This window comes from Choloepus didactylus, chromosome 19 (assembly GCF_015220235.1).
Source record: "Choloepus didactylus isolate mChoDid1 chromosome 19, mChoDid1.pri, whole genome shotgun sequence".
NCBI lineage: Eukaryota > Metazoa > Chordata > Mammalia > Pilosa > Megalonychidae > Choloepus > Choloepus didactylus.
In genome coordinates this window covers 25012416-25029114 of record NC_051325.1, presented here as the reverse complement: position 1 = coordinate 25029114, position 16699 = coordinate 25012416, and the positions used below count along the sequence as shown (strand labels likewise).

General features: G+C 39.0%; 1 protein-coding gene across 3 annotated transcripts in view; it reads right to left on the bottom strand.

Annotated features, from left to right (window-relative positions):
* The window catches only part of PAK5 (p21 (RAC1) activated kinase 5), a 328406-nt gene that overhangs the window by 76581 nt on the left and 235126 nt on the right, over window positions 1-16699 (bottom strand). The gene's annotated exons all lie outside the window — the stretch shown is intronic.

Sequence of the window (16699 nt, the reverse complement as noted above, 5' to 3'; positions counted from 1 at the left end):
AATGGCTAGGGCCTGATGAGGTGGGGAGACAGGGCCTGAAGATGCAGCAGATGCTGCCTGAGGAGAGAGTTTCCCCGGTTCCTGCTCCCCGGTGGCAGTAACAGCTTGCAGCCTCCTGCAGGTTCCAGGTGAAAAATGTCATCGGAAACCTGCCCTAAGGAAATTCATATTTGAAAGTACCCCAGAGTGAAAGAGATCTGGGACACTGTGCTGTTAAAATTTGCTTTTCAAAGATGCCTGAGAACTCACACATTGCCTAACTTTGAGGGTAACCTACAAAATGCTCTGAATAGTATTCCTGAAACAACTGAGACATACTTACCTGGTCTTTGTTTTATTGATTGTGAGGGAAAATAATCTCAAAATATTTTACTTCTGAAAAAAAGATGATTTTCTTCATAGTTAGTGCTTGGGATGATTTGGGGTTGTTTTATTTTTATTTATTGAGTGTGAATGCTTTAAGTGTATTAAACAGTTTAATCTTCATACCATCAAACCAGCTCTACGAGGTATTACCATTAGGATCTATTTTTAATACATGGGGAAACTGAGGCACACAGAGGCTGAGTAACTTGTACAAGGTCATATAGTGAGATAGCAAGAGTCCAGATTTTGGATTTTTGGGAGTAAATACGGTTCCAGACGGCTCTTAAGCACCACAATTTACTGCCAATTTGTAAAGTAAATTTCTTATCTAGGGGTTTCCTTTTGTGAAGCATGAATATAAAACTACACTCTTTTATCTTTAATCCCAAATTATACCTTCCCTAAACTTTCTAGGAAGTATCATCATTATATTCTAAAAGCTTTCAAACCGAAGTGTTTACACCCCTATGATAGCATTTATTATATTTTCACTTGTCTTTACAAGTTTCTCTACTCTACTAGATTGTACACTACACGGGGATTAGGGATCAAATGTTTTTCTCTAGAGCTTCAATGCCTGGAAGCCTAGGGCATGGTAGGTGCACAATAAATATGTGAAGAAGAAATGAAAGCTGATAACACACTGTAGCAGGTGCCATTATGCTGTGCCTTTATTTTCTCATCCTACCCTGGAGGTCACCTGAAGACATTTCCTGTACATGCTGAAGTGTGGTTCTCTAACTGAAAGCTTTCTCTGGCTGCTGGAGAATGTGTGGCCAAATATGGAAGAGGCTGGAGTTGCCAGGGACTTACCTCTCCATGAGCAACCTACCACCAACGAGGGACTGGAGTTGGTGGAGAGAAGCCCCAGCTTCCCGACTCTTTTTTGGGGCAATTCTGAGGTGTGTTCTTCAAAGTATCCCAGAGCATCCTCAGCGGGACTGAGCCCCAGCTGCTCACCGCAGTTACCGGTTCATTAACACACCCTTTCTTGCCTTCTCCTCCTTCCTGGTCTCAGTAATCCATTCCCTCACGGTGCAAGGAGATGAATTCTGCCAACATCCTAAATGAGCTTAGAGGCAAACTCTTCCCCAGTTGAGCCTCCAGATGGGAGTGCAACCCAGTGGACAACTTGATTCCAGCCTTGGGCAACCCAGAGAAGAGGACTCAGTTAAGATGTGCCCAGGCTCCTGACCTACAGAAACTGAGGTAATAAATGTGTGTTGTTTTGAGCTGCTAAATTTATGGTAATTTGTCATGCAGCAACAGAAAAGTAAGATTTTGATACCTGGAATTAGAGTACTACTGTAACAAATACCTAACCATGTGGAAGGGTTTTATTTAACTAGGCAGTGGGTGGAGGCTTGAGTAGTTTTGAGAAGCATGGTAGAGAAGGCCTAAATTACCATGAACAGACTCTTAGTAGGAATCTAGATGTTGAGGATGCTGATGGTGAGAGCTCAAAAGCAAGTAAGGAGCATATGATTGGAAACTGGAGAAAGGAGGACACTTATTATGTAGTAGTGTCAGAAACCTCAGTAAAATTGTCTCCAGAAGTTATGTGAAAACCAGAACTTGTAAGTGATAAGCTTGGATATATAGCTTAGGAGATTTCCAAGAGAAGTGTTGAAGGTACCATCTGGTTTCCTTTTAGAGCTTATACTAAAATTCAAGAGAAGAGAGATAAATTGAAGGAAGAACTTTTTAAACAGAAAGGAACCAAGATCTGATGATTTTGAATATTCTCAGCCTCTCTAGAAGGAAAAAGATGCTAAATTTAAGAGATTCACTATCAGGAAAGTGTGCTCTGGAGGAAAGACTAGGGTGTGACTGGACAATTCTTTGCTAAAACCTCAGAAAAACCAAACTGTAGAAGTATCCAGTCATAAAAAGGGCCCTTCCAAGAAATTAAGGATGTGCCCCAAAGTTCTCAATTAAACCAGAGAACCTCTAGGAAGCTTAAAGGACATTGTCCCCCAGCCATCATAACCAACCAGGAGGCCAAGATAGAGAAGGGTTTATCTTAAAAATATCTGTGGATATGACTTTTGTCTAATGGTGAGAACCACAGTAAAATCCACACAATGTCTACAAAATTCTTGAGAAAATTATTTCAGCAAAAACATTGCCAGTTTGGATTGAAAGGGACAGAAAGAGTACAAAAAGAGAGAAGGCTTTCAGACTCACAAAATTCTACTGCCAGGAAGCAGGGTGACAAAACTATTCAGCTGCAAATACCTGCTACTGTTCATGAAAAAAGGAGGATGGAACCAAGAATGCAGAAGGGAAAGCAAGAGCCATGGATATTATTCCCAAGCCTTGAAACCTAATCAAGGAACTCCCAACATTTGCCTGGTTGGATTTCAGAACTGCTATGGACCAGTGACTCCTTTCTACCTTCCTTTTCCCCTGGTTTTGAATCGGACTGTCTGTAGCTATTATCCTATGCCTTTCTCACCATTATATGTTGAGTGTGTTGAGGGCAGATAACTTGTCTCTTTAGTTTTACAGATCCAAAGATGGAGAGGACTTGTGCTCAAGCAGCTGTATGTTATAGATTACACTCTGGTGCCTTATCCAACCTGACTCTGATTTAGATGATGAGAGTTAGGACTTTGAGAAGATACTGTAAAGGGATGAGACTTTGGGAACCTTGGACTGGGGTGAATGTGTTTTGCATGTGGGAGGGACATTGGGGGCCAGAGAGGAAAGCCTTAGGGTGACCCCCCCCCCAATGTTTCCCACCTCTTGGTGTTCATGTTTTTGTGTAGTCCCCTCTTTGTGAGTTTAGGAGGACCGGTGACATGCTTCTAACCAATAGGATATGGCAAAAGTGGTAAGATATCACTCCCGCAGTTATGTTATATGGCAAAGCTGATGGGATGTCATGTCCATGGTTATGTTACATTATATGGCAATGATGATGGGCTGTCACCCCTATGATTACATTATGATATATATAAGCTCTTGCTTTCCTGTTGGCTTTGAAGAAGCAAGCTTTTATGAGTTCTACAGTTGAAAGAAAACGAAATCTGTCAACAACCTAAATGAGCCTGGAAGCAGATTTTTCCCCAGTTGAGCCTGAAGATGGAAATGAAGTCCAGCTGACACCTTGAGTGTTGCCTTTGGAGACCATGAGCAGAACCCAGCTCAGCTGTGCCTGGACTCCTGACTCATGGAAACTGTGAGATAAGTGTGTGTTGCTTTAAGCAAAGTTTGTGGTAATCTGTTATGCAGCAATAGATAACCAATACAAAGATCCTCAACAGGTGATGTATGGAATATTTACAGAAAACTTTTAGACCATCTTGGGCACAGTTTTTCCATTAAAATTTTAACATCATACGCAATGGTAGTAGCATTCAATCAATTGAATAGTGATGTGCTGCTTGGAAATTACCAGAATGATAGTTCTCTCACTTGTATAAATAGAATAAACAGTGTAACACTTATATTTAGAATTATATGACAAAATGATAACAACTATAGGACTTGACTGTTCCACCAAAGAAGCCTACAGCTGCCATCTTAGTGTCCTATTTTCTATAAGATGCTAAATGAAAGATAAAATTAAGTCTTTTCAAGTTCCAAGCATGTGTGGGAGTCACAGAGAGCCACATGCTTTTTTTCTTTCAATTTAGAAAGATTATTTTCAGTTAGGTCACCACTGCAGGGAGAGAGGAGCTGGGGTGAATGAGGAGCTCCTGAGAATATCATTTCAGAAAAGAATTTTCCAGTTAACAAAGCACAACCACCCTCATTTGCTGAGTTCGGCTCTCAGGAACTCAGAGCTGGCCATGCTACAGGAAACCGACAAAAGTCTGGGAGATGTTTGTGATCTGTGGGTCTGCTGTTTGACCTCAGACCTGATCAGCTCAGGAAGCAGCAAGACCATCCTGGAGAGGGGGTGAGCAGCAGGGGTTTGAATGTTTGCTCATTTGCTTCTCCATGCACTTTCATGGACATTTCCTGTTTAAATGTTCTGCCTAAGTCACTTAAGAAGACCAGGTGGGTTATGGATATGTGAAAGACTCTGCAAAGGGAGCTGAGTACTCTACAACTGAAAAAGAAAGCCATGGCAGTCATGATAAGACATTTTAAATGATATCCTAGTCATACTTTCAAGTGAGTAAGGGCTCATGGGCTAAATCCAGGCTCTCTAAATGCATAAATCAGAAGCATTCCTTATACATAGAAACAATATCTCACATTAACTTGCTCTTTGACCTTGAGAAAAACTGCTTCACCTACCTTGGTCTCCTTTGCATCATCTGTGAAATGAAAAGGCAAGACTAAGTTACAAGGAAGCTATTTTTTTTTTCTGACCTAGCATCATTTATGTGTGCAACACTTTTCTGTGCCCAAATATGCCCCTATCATCAGGAAGCAAGGTGGCATGGCAGTTATCTGCATGGGCTTTGGAGTCATACAAGTTTGGAATTTAAATCCTAGGCCTCTTCCAATTACTAGCTGTGGGGCCTTCAGTAAGCTAAGCCTTGCTTTCCTCACCTAAAACATGGAGTTAATACCACCCACTTGAAAGGGTTGAATATGAGGTCTGAATGAGACAGTGTATTAGTCAACTCATTCAATAATGCTGCATAACAAATCAACCCACATTCAGTATCTTATAATGAGCATGAGGCTGGGGAGGCTCTGCTTCAAGCTGCAGGGCCACAGGTAGGCTGGGGTAACTCTGTTCCATGTGCCTCTCACTCACTGAGCTACCCATGGCATGTTCTCAAATCTGAAGGTGATGGCAGACACACAAAGGTAAATCTCAGCTGCATATTTCAAGTCTTTGCTCACATAACCCCATTGGCCAAAGCACATCACATGGCCAAGCCCAGAATCAAGGGGTGGGGGTGGTATATTCAACCTTCCATGAGGCTGTGGCAAGGGGAATGAAGAATTGAGTTTAGTAATTCAATCTACCACAGATGGTATATGTGAAGCACCTACACAACACAGCATCTGGTACACAGGGCCATGATTGATAATTGACATCTCTGATTATGACTTTTTCTCCAACCTTCCCTAGGCCATCAATCTTTCTTGTGCTACCTGAGGCACTAGAAAACTTCTGCTCAAAGATACCACCACTCCGCTCACCTGATGATAGTGAAGTTTCAGGTTCTATCCTTGGAATTATGATTGTTTTCTCCCCCTATGGTCCTCCTTTCAAAAGCAAATACTTCATGTGGGAGGGGGTCAGCACACAAATAAATAATAAGGAAGGGCACAAGAGGAGGAAAGAAAGGGTCCAAATGCAGCTGGGTCTTTGACATTAGTTCTGAATTCAAGTTGCTGAGAAACTGGGTGAATTTGATCAAATCAATTAAACATGTCAAGCCAAGATTTCTTCATCTATAAAACAGGGTTAAAGCTATCCATTTTTTTTGTTCCATGAGAGTGCCACAAAGTAACATATAGTAAATATTTTGCACTCTGTAAAGCACTATCCAATGTTTGGTAACGATATTACTTCTCAATGTTGGCCAGGCCTGTTTCCTGGGATATTTCAACAAAAGCTACAGATTCCTATAGATTTTATGCCTGCTTTGCCCTCACACAAGCAGCTGCTCAGGGAGTAGAGCTGGGATGAAAGAATCAAGATGAGGGACTCACAGAGCCCCCATACATATTCTGTCCCCATGTGGGGACGGCTCTATCTTCTCCCTGACCTACTGTAGGGGGGTCCATAGACACTGCTGGAAGGCTGGGAAAGGCATTTTGAACCACGCGAGGAGGTGTTCAGAAACAGATCTAACCATTAATAAGTCATAGATAACTTTCCAATTTAACCTATTATTGATGATTGCTTTTAAAACGGTACATTCCACTTCTGTTAGCCTTGATGTTGAGGGTGACCAGAGATGCTAAAGCCTTGTTGCAGAGCGACCGAGACCTTCATTCGTGAGGTCTCGGGGGTCCGTTTTTAACCGGGACCCTGGGAGCTGTCTTTCAGATTCGGCTATGAACATCCAGTTATTCTCTCCATGTTCCAGGGAGGAGCAAGTGTGGAAACCACCCATTTGTGATTAACTATCCCCACACTGGGTGCCAGGATGGGCCAGCCAGGAGGTCTGGAGAAGCTGTGTGGTTAACATCTGCTCCTCAAAATGGAAGAAGGGGTGGGTGCTGAGATAACTTTCCCAGGGTAACACCCTCTTCTCTGAAAACATCCACTTTTGTTTGTTGGAGTAACAGCTAAGCAATTTGAGCTTTAGCTTGCACAAACTTTGAAACGAAATGGTAAAGTGGCTTAATTAAAATCCTGAGGTAAAAGACAAGAGATGATACTTATAAGCTGTCAATGCCAAGTTTTATTTTAAAAATTGTGTGTATTTGTATGTGTGTGTGCATGAGAAGGAGAGGGGGAGAGAGAGAGATATTTGAGGGATGAGATGATATGGCCTGGGGTACTTCAAATCCTAACCTTATTGATAAAATGGAAAACTACTTTTCAGAAGTTTCCAGGTTTGGTGGGATGCAAGAAAAGAAAATATATATAAATCTGGCTTTGGTTTTGTTTTATCTTTTCCTTTGGAAAAAGGGTTACCTTCCCCAAATCAAGAGAACGTGTTGCCAGTGTAACGTTTTCCTTCCGTTCCTTCCACAGTCTCTGAGATGGTGAGATGGTTGAGAAACCATATTGAAAATGGAGGGAGGGATTCTGGGGAGTAATAGACATCGAGAGAGTTCTCCTCACTGATTTTGCAAGTGTAGAAATTTTGAGATAATTTGAGCAAAGGATTAACAATCTGTTCATCCAGTGAGAGGCCTGATTGTGATCTATTTAATGAATACTGCTGAGTTCTTTTTGAAGTGGTATTTTTAATGAGAGGGTTTAAAATATAGGTAATCTGCAGAAGAGGTTTCATTTTATTATTACCTTTTGCTTTTCAACAAAATTAACAATATCTATAACACGCACAGCAATTACTTCTGTAAGAAGTTCCATGTTTTTCTTTTTTTAAAAAAATTTTCCTGCAATTTTATTGAGATATAGTCACATACCATACAATCATCCAATGTGTACAATCAATTGTTCACAGTATCATCATACAGTTGTGCATGCATCACCACAATCAATTTTTGATCTTTTTCATTACTCCAAAAAAGTAATAAAAATAAAATTAATAAAAAGAATAAAAATAAAAGTCAAAAAGAACACCCCAAACATCCCCCCACCTTATCCCTCCCTAATATTCACTTACTTTTTGCTCCCATTTTTCTACTCATCTGTCCATACACTGGATAAAGGGAGTGTGAGCCACAAGGTTTTCACAATCACATGATCACACGGTGAAAGCTACATAGTTATACAATGCTCTTCAAGAATCAAGGCTACTGGGTTGCAGTTCAACAATTTCAGGTATTTCCTTCTAGCTATTCCAATACACTAAAAGCTTCATGTTTTTCTTTCTTTCTTTTTTTTTAAAAACTTTATCGTAAAATTAAAAAAAAATATATAAAAAACATTTCAAACAAAACAAAGGATTAAGAAAAACAAATAACCTAAAATAACTACTTTGCTTCTAACGTGTTCCTACCATACCCCAAGAAAATTAACAAACCATAATCAAACAAAGGCATAAGAAAAACCAAATAACCTAAAATAACTAAACTGAAGCTGATTTAAAAAAAAAATACAATAGCTTTTTCATATTTTTCTTAAATGTCTTTTGGTAATCCTGTGGTAAGAAGGACCCCCTGCATCCCAGACAGTCATACCCCTTTAACTGATGTACTGCTAGACCCAGGAGGATTGGTTATCTAATCAATGTGGTTGCTACACTTTAAATTGGATATGAACCTTAAACAAATCAATTCCTTCTGTAATACACAGTTTCTTGATCTGAGACCCCTGCCCTTCATCCTTGGGGGTTTAACAAATAGCAGGCTCATAGCAGTCCTCAGGCCATCCAGGCCCTGCTTGCCCCTCTGACCTCATCTCCTACCCGCTCCAGGACCTATTCTGCTCCAGCCACATGGACCACTTGTTTTTCCCGTGAACTGCCCAAACTTGCTCCTGCCACAAGGTCTTTGCAATAGTTCTCCCTTCTACCCGTCACACTCACCCCCTCCCCAGTCTTCTCATACCTGGTTCCTTTGTCACCTCCATATCGACTCTCCTCAATGACACTAAATAGTGATCCCAACACCTTCAATTACCTTAGGTTATGATTACGTTTATTTTATTTATCGCATTTATTGCTACTGTAACAATGTTGTTTACTTATTTAAATGATTGTTGTATGTCTTCCCCTTGAGAATGCAAATTTCAGAGAACAGGGAATGATCACTTCCTGTTGACACAGGCAACCGCTCATTTAAAACAATGCCCAGCACATAAGGAGCAATCAATAAACTGGTCTAATGAATGAGTGGAATTAAAGCAACATTTCCTGTGTCCTGGAGGTTTTCAAATAAGTTCTCAGAATTCACCCTGAGTTAAACAAGTGTTGGGGACCTCAGGTACACAGGAGAAAATCTATTCAGCGGAAGTTGTAACGATTCACAACAGTAACAACTCAACAATGTTAGGTCCTACTTATTAAGCATCTACCAGCTTGTTGGAGATGGTATTCTTTTATTTTTGGGGTCTGGTAAGACTATTGAAACCGTGGTATGATTTAAAAATCAATATTTACAGTGTAATGTTGAGAAACTATAAAACACATTGAAATGAGGAGCCAAATCAAAATATACTGCCAATATTTTTGTAGGAGGTTAAATATTGATGTAGCAATATATTTTTTAAGTATTATGATATTTTATGTGTCTTTACAATTTTTGTTTGTTGGTGTGCATTTACTCTTTTTAAGGTGTTTATTGTTGAAGCAGAGAAGAAAACTTGATATAGTAAACCTGTGTTGAAATATTTGAGATATTTTGACTAACTAATGTTTAAATGTATCATACAATTTGACTGAGCGAACTAATTTAACAGTTGATAAGTACTGGTAATTTCCTAAATTGGTTAACAGATCAATTATTTTACTACACGTAGTATTAAACTAAATACAAATACAAGGTATTATTCTCCACATACCAGAGCTCCTTGGACAATAAGGATCTGGCAACTCAAGCTTGCAAAGGAGATATTAGCACCCCCCATCTTATAGACAAAGAAATTCTTTGCTTAGAGGGTAGGTGCCTTATCCAAAGTCTGTGAGTAGCAGATCCTGGACCAAGATTTAAGAGTGCTGACTCCACGACCCTCTTCTTTCTGTTTCAAAATGCAGGGCACAGAATTTCACGTTCTAAGAAGGATGCTTCTCTACCCCTCAACAGGTTACTTTAGTAGAAACAGATCTAAAAGAACAGGGAGGTGAAACCACACTGTTTTAAGAGGATAAGAAAATTGTGGAGAATCCATGAGCTTCAAGAAGGGACCCAGTGGAAAATGCCAGGTTGCAAATAAAAGGGCAGAAGCCACTCAGCCCAACTAAAGGTCTGTGTGAGGCTTTCATTGTACAGACCACAAAACACGCCTGGGAGCCAGAACAGGTCATGACGGGGTGGCCTGCAGCTCTCAGAAATGCTGGGAGTTTCATTTGGCTAGAAATGTGGCACCATCTGATACACAGTTGAATTTCCTTGGTGATAACTTTCTGGAGGTACAGTAGTAAGAGAAATAGCCCCTCTAGACTTAATTCTGACCAAAAAGGAAGAGTGACATGGATATGGAAATGAGAAGGGACAGTGGAAGAATATTTTGGGTCAAAGGGGAAAAATGCCAGAAAATATCAGATGTTTGCCTCTAGTTTTAGAAAAGCAGATTTCAAAAAATATTCAAGGAAAGAGAGGGTCCCATGGAAACATGACTAAGAAGAATGATGTGGATCTAAAAACTTAAATCCTGAATGAAAACTTGTGAATCATGAACATGGGAAAGAAAGGCAGATAATTATAGAGTAATTAAAGTGGACTCATTCTCCGATGAGTTTTCAACAAACTATGAGAATGAAGAATATTCAAGAGTGGTAGAAGCCTTCATGAATGGTGTGGACAGACGTGAGGATTTACCTCTCTTGATTTTATCTTTTTTTCATGTGTGTGAAGAGGATGTTTTTGGTTTGGTTTTGTTTTGTGGGGGAGATAGACAATGGACAATGAACAGAATAGGTAAATTATGTGGTGTATTATAAGTTGATAGGTGCTATGGAAAAAATAAAGCAGGGAAGGAGGGTGGGGAGTGGTTTGCAATTTTAAAGGGAGTCATCTGAGAAGGATTGCTAAGAAGACATTTGAGGCAAGAGTCAAAAGAGTGAAGTGATGAGTCGTGGGGATGTCTGGGAGAAGCGTGTTACAGGCTTTGGGAACAGCACATGCAAAAGGTCCTGAGGTGGGAGCACAATGGAGTATTTATGGACTGGCAAGGAAGCCAAAGCGGATGAGTGAGGAGGAGTGCGTGGGAGATGTGGGTGGGAGGCAGGTCATAGGGCCCCGGAGACCTACAGTGAGGACCTAAATTTTATCTAAGTCAGAGGGGGAGTCCTTGGAGGACTGACATGATCCAGCTTAAGGGATGTGATGACAAAACTCTGCAACTTTCTGATCTTGTGGCCTCGGACAAGAGTCGTCACCTCTCTGTGCCTTGGTTTCCCGTCTCTCTTTTTATTTTTTTAACTTTTATTTTGCAATCTTTCAAACTTACAAGACAGTACTAATATAATGCAAACCCAATACACAGAACCCCAGTATATCCTTACACCCCTCAGATACCCAGATCCACTAAATTTTAACATTTTTCCACATTTGCGTATCATTCTATTGATGCATCTATCCATCCATCTATCTGAATGTCTACTTAACAATCCATTTTCTGAACACTTAATTGTGGGTTGTATACATCATGCCTCTGAAGACCTAATACTACAATGTATGTTTTCTAAGAACACGGATATTCACTTACATGCAGGTAACAAATTCAAGGAATTTAACATTGATATAAAATTTAAAGTCTATATTCCAATTTTTTCTTATCTCCTGATAATGTCTCTTTGAGCCTTTTCTCCTCCCTTGTTAGATCCCATCCAGGATCATGTATTGCATTTAATTGTTATTGTCTCTTCCTTCTTTCCTTCCTTCCTCCCCTCCTCCCTTTTTTTCTTTGTAATTGTGAGCACATATATGTAGCATAAACTTTCTCATTTCAACCACTCCCAAACATACCATTCAATGGGATCAATCACATACACAATATTGTGATACCCTCACCACCTTACGTTACTAAAACTTCCCCATCTCCCCAAATAGAAAACCTATACCCATTAAGCATTAAATCCCCATTTTAACTGTTCCACACCCCTGGTAATCTCTACTGGAATTTCTGTCTCTATAAACTTGCATATTCTTTCATATTTTCTTTGCAATTACCATGGGGCTAAATTAACATCCTAAATCTACAACAATCTTGTTTGCTTTGGTACTAACTTAACTTCAATAGTATACACAAACTGTGTTCCCATAACCTGCTATCTCCCCATCTTTAAGTAGTTCTTGTCACAAATTACTTTCATACATTTTGAGCTCCAAAATACTGACTTATCATTGCATTTTATGCATTTGCCTTTAGATCCTGCAGGAAGTAAAAAGTGGAGTTACAAACCAAAAATACAATAGTAATGGCATTTATATTTACCCATGTCATTACCCTCGTTACAGATATTTATTTCTTCATGTGATTTTAATCCATTGATTATTATTCTTTTAACCTGAAGATCTCTCTTTAGTATCTCTTATAGGGCTGCTCAAGTGGTGAAGAACTTCCCCAGCTTTTGTTTATTTGGAAATATCTTAATTTCTCCCTTATTTTTGAAAGACAGTTTTTCCAGATAGAGAATTCCTGGTTGGCAATTTTTTGCCTTAAGCATTTTCATATCATTCCATTGCCTTATTACCTCCATGGTTTCTGATGAGAAATTGGCAGCTAATCTTATTAAAGCTCCTTTCTATATGGCATGTGCTTCTCTCTTGTGTCTTTCAGAGTTCTCTGGCATTCGACAGTTTGGTTATAACATGCTGCAGAGTGGGCCTATTTCTGCATATCCTGTTTGGAGTTCATTTAGCATCTTGGATGAGTATATTCATGTCTTTCATTAAGTTTGGGAAGTTTTTGGCCATTATTTCTTTGGATATTCTCTCTAACCCTTTCTCTCTTCCTTCTCTTCTAAGACTCCCACAATGCATATATTGGTATGCTTGATGGTGTCCCACAGGTTCCTTCAGACTCTGTTCACCTTTCTTCATTCTTTCTTCTTTCTGCTCCTCAGACTGACTGATTTCAATTGTCTTAACTTCAAGTTCACAGACTCTTTCTTCTGTCAGCTCCAATCTGCTGTTGAACTTCTCCAGGGAATTTTACATTTCCGTTAACTGTGATCCTCAGTTGTGTTTGGTTCCTTTTCATAATTTGCTAACATTCTACTAATATTGTCTTGTATTCACCTATGGTTTTCCTGATTTCCTCTTTGATCCTATTTAGGTCCACTTTTTAAAATCTTTGTCTGGTATATCCCAGGTCTGGTTCTTCTCACTGATAGTTTCTTTTGCTTTAATCTTCTCCTTTCCCTTGGCCATGGTGTCCTGCTTCTTTGTATGTTTGGTAATCTTTTGTTGAAACCAGGACATTTTGATATTTTAATGTGTTATCATCAGAATTTAGACTCTGAAGCATCTGTTCCTTAAGCTTGTATCCAGCTAGTGTTATGACAACTTTCCTTGTATGCCAAGAGCTAATAAAAAAAAGAAAAAGAAAAAGAAAAACACCTTACCCAGTCTTTGCAGATTGACCTCTGCAAATGCTTTCCTTCAAGGTTTATCCATACAACAAGTTTACAGAACAGCTCCAAGCCAAAGCATAGGGGCCTCCCCTATCCTTTCTGGGCATGTTTCTTATCTTAGGCTTCCATTTGTGGCCCTAGGAATTCCCATTTATGTGGATATAAATGTCTACTATTCCCTAGGAAATAGTTTCTTTACTGTGCCAGGCACTGCAGTGCATGTTTACAGCCAGCAATCCTTTGCTCCAAGTACCATGACTTGACTACTTTCCCACAGAGTTCTGTAGAAGAGCTCTGTGAATTGCCTTCTACACAAAGAGGGAAAAGTAAGTCCCTCAGGTCAACACCAGAGGGATTGGGCCACACATACATGCTCCCAGTATGTGTGGGAGGGTTACTCTGCTCCCTCTGGTAACGGGCAGAATGTAAACAAGGTAGACAGAAGCTCGGCTTTAGAAAATTATAAAATACAAAAGATGACAAAGATATGGCAAACCCATTCAAAGCCAGTTTTGCTTTGCTGTTCTCTATGACTCTTCAAATTTGAAAGGGTAGAAACAACATTCTAGAAGAGATTTGAAGGGGAAATTAGAAAAGGAAATGGGAGTAAGGATATAGGTGTCTTAAATGATGTCAAAGAATCTTGGTCTAGATAAATCATGTCCTAGGACACTGACAGGCATAGTATATTGCATGCAACAATCTTTGAAAAAGTTGTAGAGATTGAAAGGTTAACAGACAAATGGAGAAGGCAAAAGTCCCTATTTTCATGAAAAAAAAGTGGGTAGTTGGTGAGGCACGAGTTACAAATGACACAGATAACCAAAGTTGCTGGCTGAGTCTACCACAAAGATTAAACATAGGGATTGCTGTATAGTTTATGCCCTTTGACAGTGGTTCTCAGACTTTTTGGTCTCAGGAACTTCTTAAAATCATTGAGGACCCCAAAGGACTTTGGTTTGGTTATATCTATCAATATTTACTGTATTAGAAATCATGAGAAAATTTTAAAACACAAGAACACATAGGCCCACAAGCCAGTAGACATCACAAAAATGACGTTATCACGTATCATGTAGCTTCTGGAAAACACTGTACAAGTGTGGAAGAGAACAAGAGAGAAATGTAAATGATGACTTCACATTACTATGAAAGGGTCTGAGGGATGCCCCAGGGGTTCCCGACCACAATTTGAGAAGCACTGCAAGAAAATCTCTCCCTGTGCCCAAAGAGACATGAACACAGATGTTCATGACAATGTTATTTATGAATATTCCATAGTAGAGAAATGGATAAATGAACTTTAAAAATCTAGAGAGCAATTATAACATAAACTCAATTTTATGTATCATTATGAATTTATCTCAAAAGAATGTTAAGTAAACCAGCAAGTTAGAGAATATTATATCCAATATGCATCATTTCATAAAATTTAAATATGCCAAATAATACTATACAATATTATTTCTATAGTTCTACTTGAAAATTAAAAGCAAATCTGAAGCAAAAATTATGATACATTACCATTTGTTCATTTTAGGTAAGAGTTAGAAAGGCTTTTTAATATTATTGTTTTTTTTTTTTTTTTTTTTTTGCATTTCTCAAATGATTTCTAAGCTTTTATAAGTCAAACTTATAAAGTGCAGGAATCTAAAACTGTGTATTGATCTTTGGGTAGAACAGATTCAATGCTGAATATCAGAAAAGAATGACCAATTTAGTTATCTTAAGTGGTATCTCCTAAGTATTTCCCATAATTTATGAGCTATGATCCTCTTTGCATCCTACTAAAAATACATCCACTTTTGATTTGCATATCATTTAAACATATCATTAACTCAAGAATAAGAAATTTATATAGCTCAGATGTCTACTAATATAATCACTAAGAGAAGAACCTGAACTTCCTGCTTTGCCTGGATTACAAAACTCTGGAATCATCTATTTAATATCATGATAAACACCAACTACATTTAATTTCTGTAGTTAGCTTTTGGGCAACTGCCTGATGATCTGAGGATTTCTTATCATTCTGTACCATTCTGAAGTGCAAAGGAAACTTCAATGGCTGGATTTTCTTTGTAGTAACTTGGCATATCTGAAGTATATCGGGTCTGCTTTCTGCTTTGGTGCAATTACTTTTTTCAAGAACATTCCTTGCCAAAATCCAGCCATTTGTTTAAGGTAAACTGTATCCTATTCTAGGCCTCAAGTTATTTGCTTTTATTTGAAATGGCTCTCTCTGGAGACAAATTTGAATTTAATTTTATGTGTCAACTTGACTAGGTTATGATGTCTACTTCTTTAGTCAAACACTGGCTTAAATGTTGCTGTGAAGATATTCTGCAGATGTGATTAGCATCTTTACGTAAAGACTTTAGGTAAAGGAGATTACCCTCAATAACGTGGGTAACTGATTCATTCAATCAGTTAGAAGCCTTAAGAGCAAACAACCATGGGCCCAAGAAAGAGAAGAAATTTTGCCTCAAGACTACAACACCAAAAACTCTCGGGGAATTTCTGCCTGCCTGCCTCCCCTAGGATTTTGTACCTAAGACTTTACTATCAACACTTACTGGAATTTTCAGCCTGCTGACTTCCCTTACAGCTTTCACACTCAAGACTGAAATATTACTCTTACCAGAAATTCCAGCCTGCTAACCTACCTTGGGATCTCCAGCTTACCAGCTCCCACAGTCACGTGGGGTAATTCCTTAAAAATAACTATTTCTTTCTTTCTTTTCTCTTTCTTTCTTTCTCTTTCTTTCTTTCTTTCTTTCTTTCTCTCTCTCTTTCTCTCTCTCTGTGTATGTCATTTTGGTTCTATTTCTCTGGAGAACCCTGACTGATACATATATGTATATTTATATATTTAATTATGTATTATATATTTTGATTATATAAAACATGTATGTATGTGTGTGTATAGTATATGTGTATATATATATACGTAAGTTTGTTGTGTGTGCGTATGATATTATTGTCAAAATCTGGTAGCACCACATGTGGCCCTCTCTCTCTCTCAAACTAAGCCAACTCTGCAGGTGAACTCAATGCCCTCTTCCCTATATGGGGCCTGACTCCCAGGGGTGTAAATCTCCCTGGCAATGCAGGATATGACTCCCAGGGATGAATTTGGACCCGGCATCATGGGATTGAGAACATCTTCTTGATCAAAAGGGGGATGCAAAATGAAACAAAACAAAGTTTCAGTGGCTGAGAGATTTCAAATGGAGTTGAGAGGTCACTCTGGTGGACATTCTTACGCACTACATAGATAACCCTCTTTAGGTTTTAATGTTTTGGAATAGCTAGAAGTAAATACCTGAAACTATCAAACTCCAACCCAGTAGCCTTGACTCTTGAAGACAAGTGTATAACAATATAGCTTACAAGGGGTGACAGTGTGATTGTGAAAACCTTGTGGATCGCACTCTCTTTATCCAGTGTATGGATGGATGAGTAGAAAAATGGAGACAAAAACTAAATGAAAAATAGGGTGTGATGGTGGGGATGGTTTGGGTGTTCTTTTTTACTTT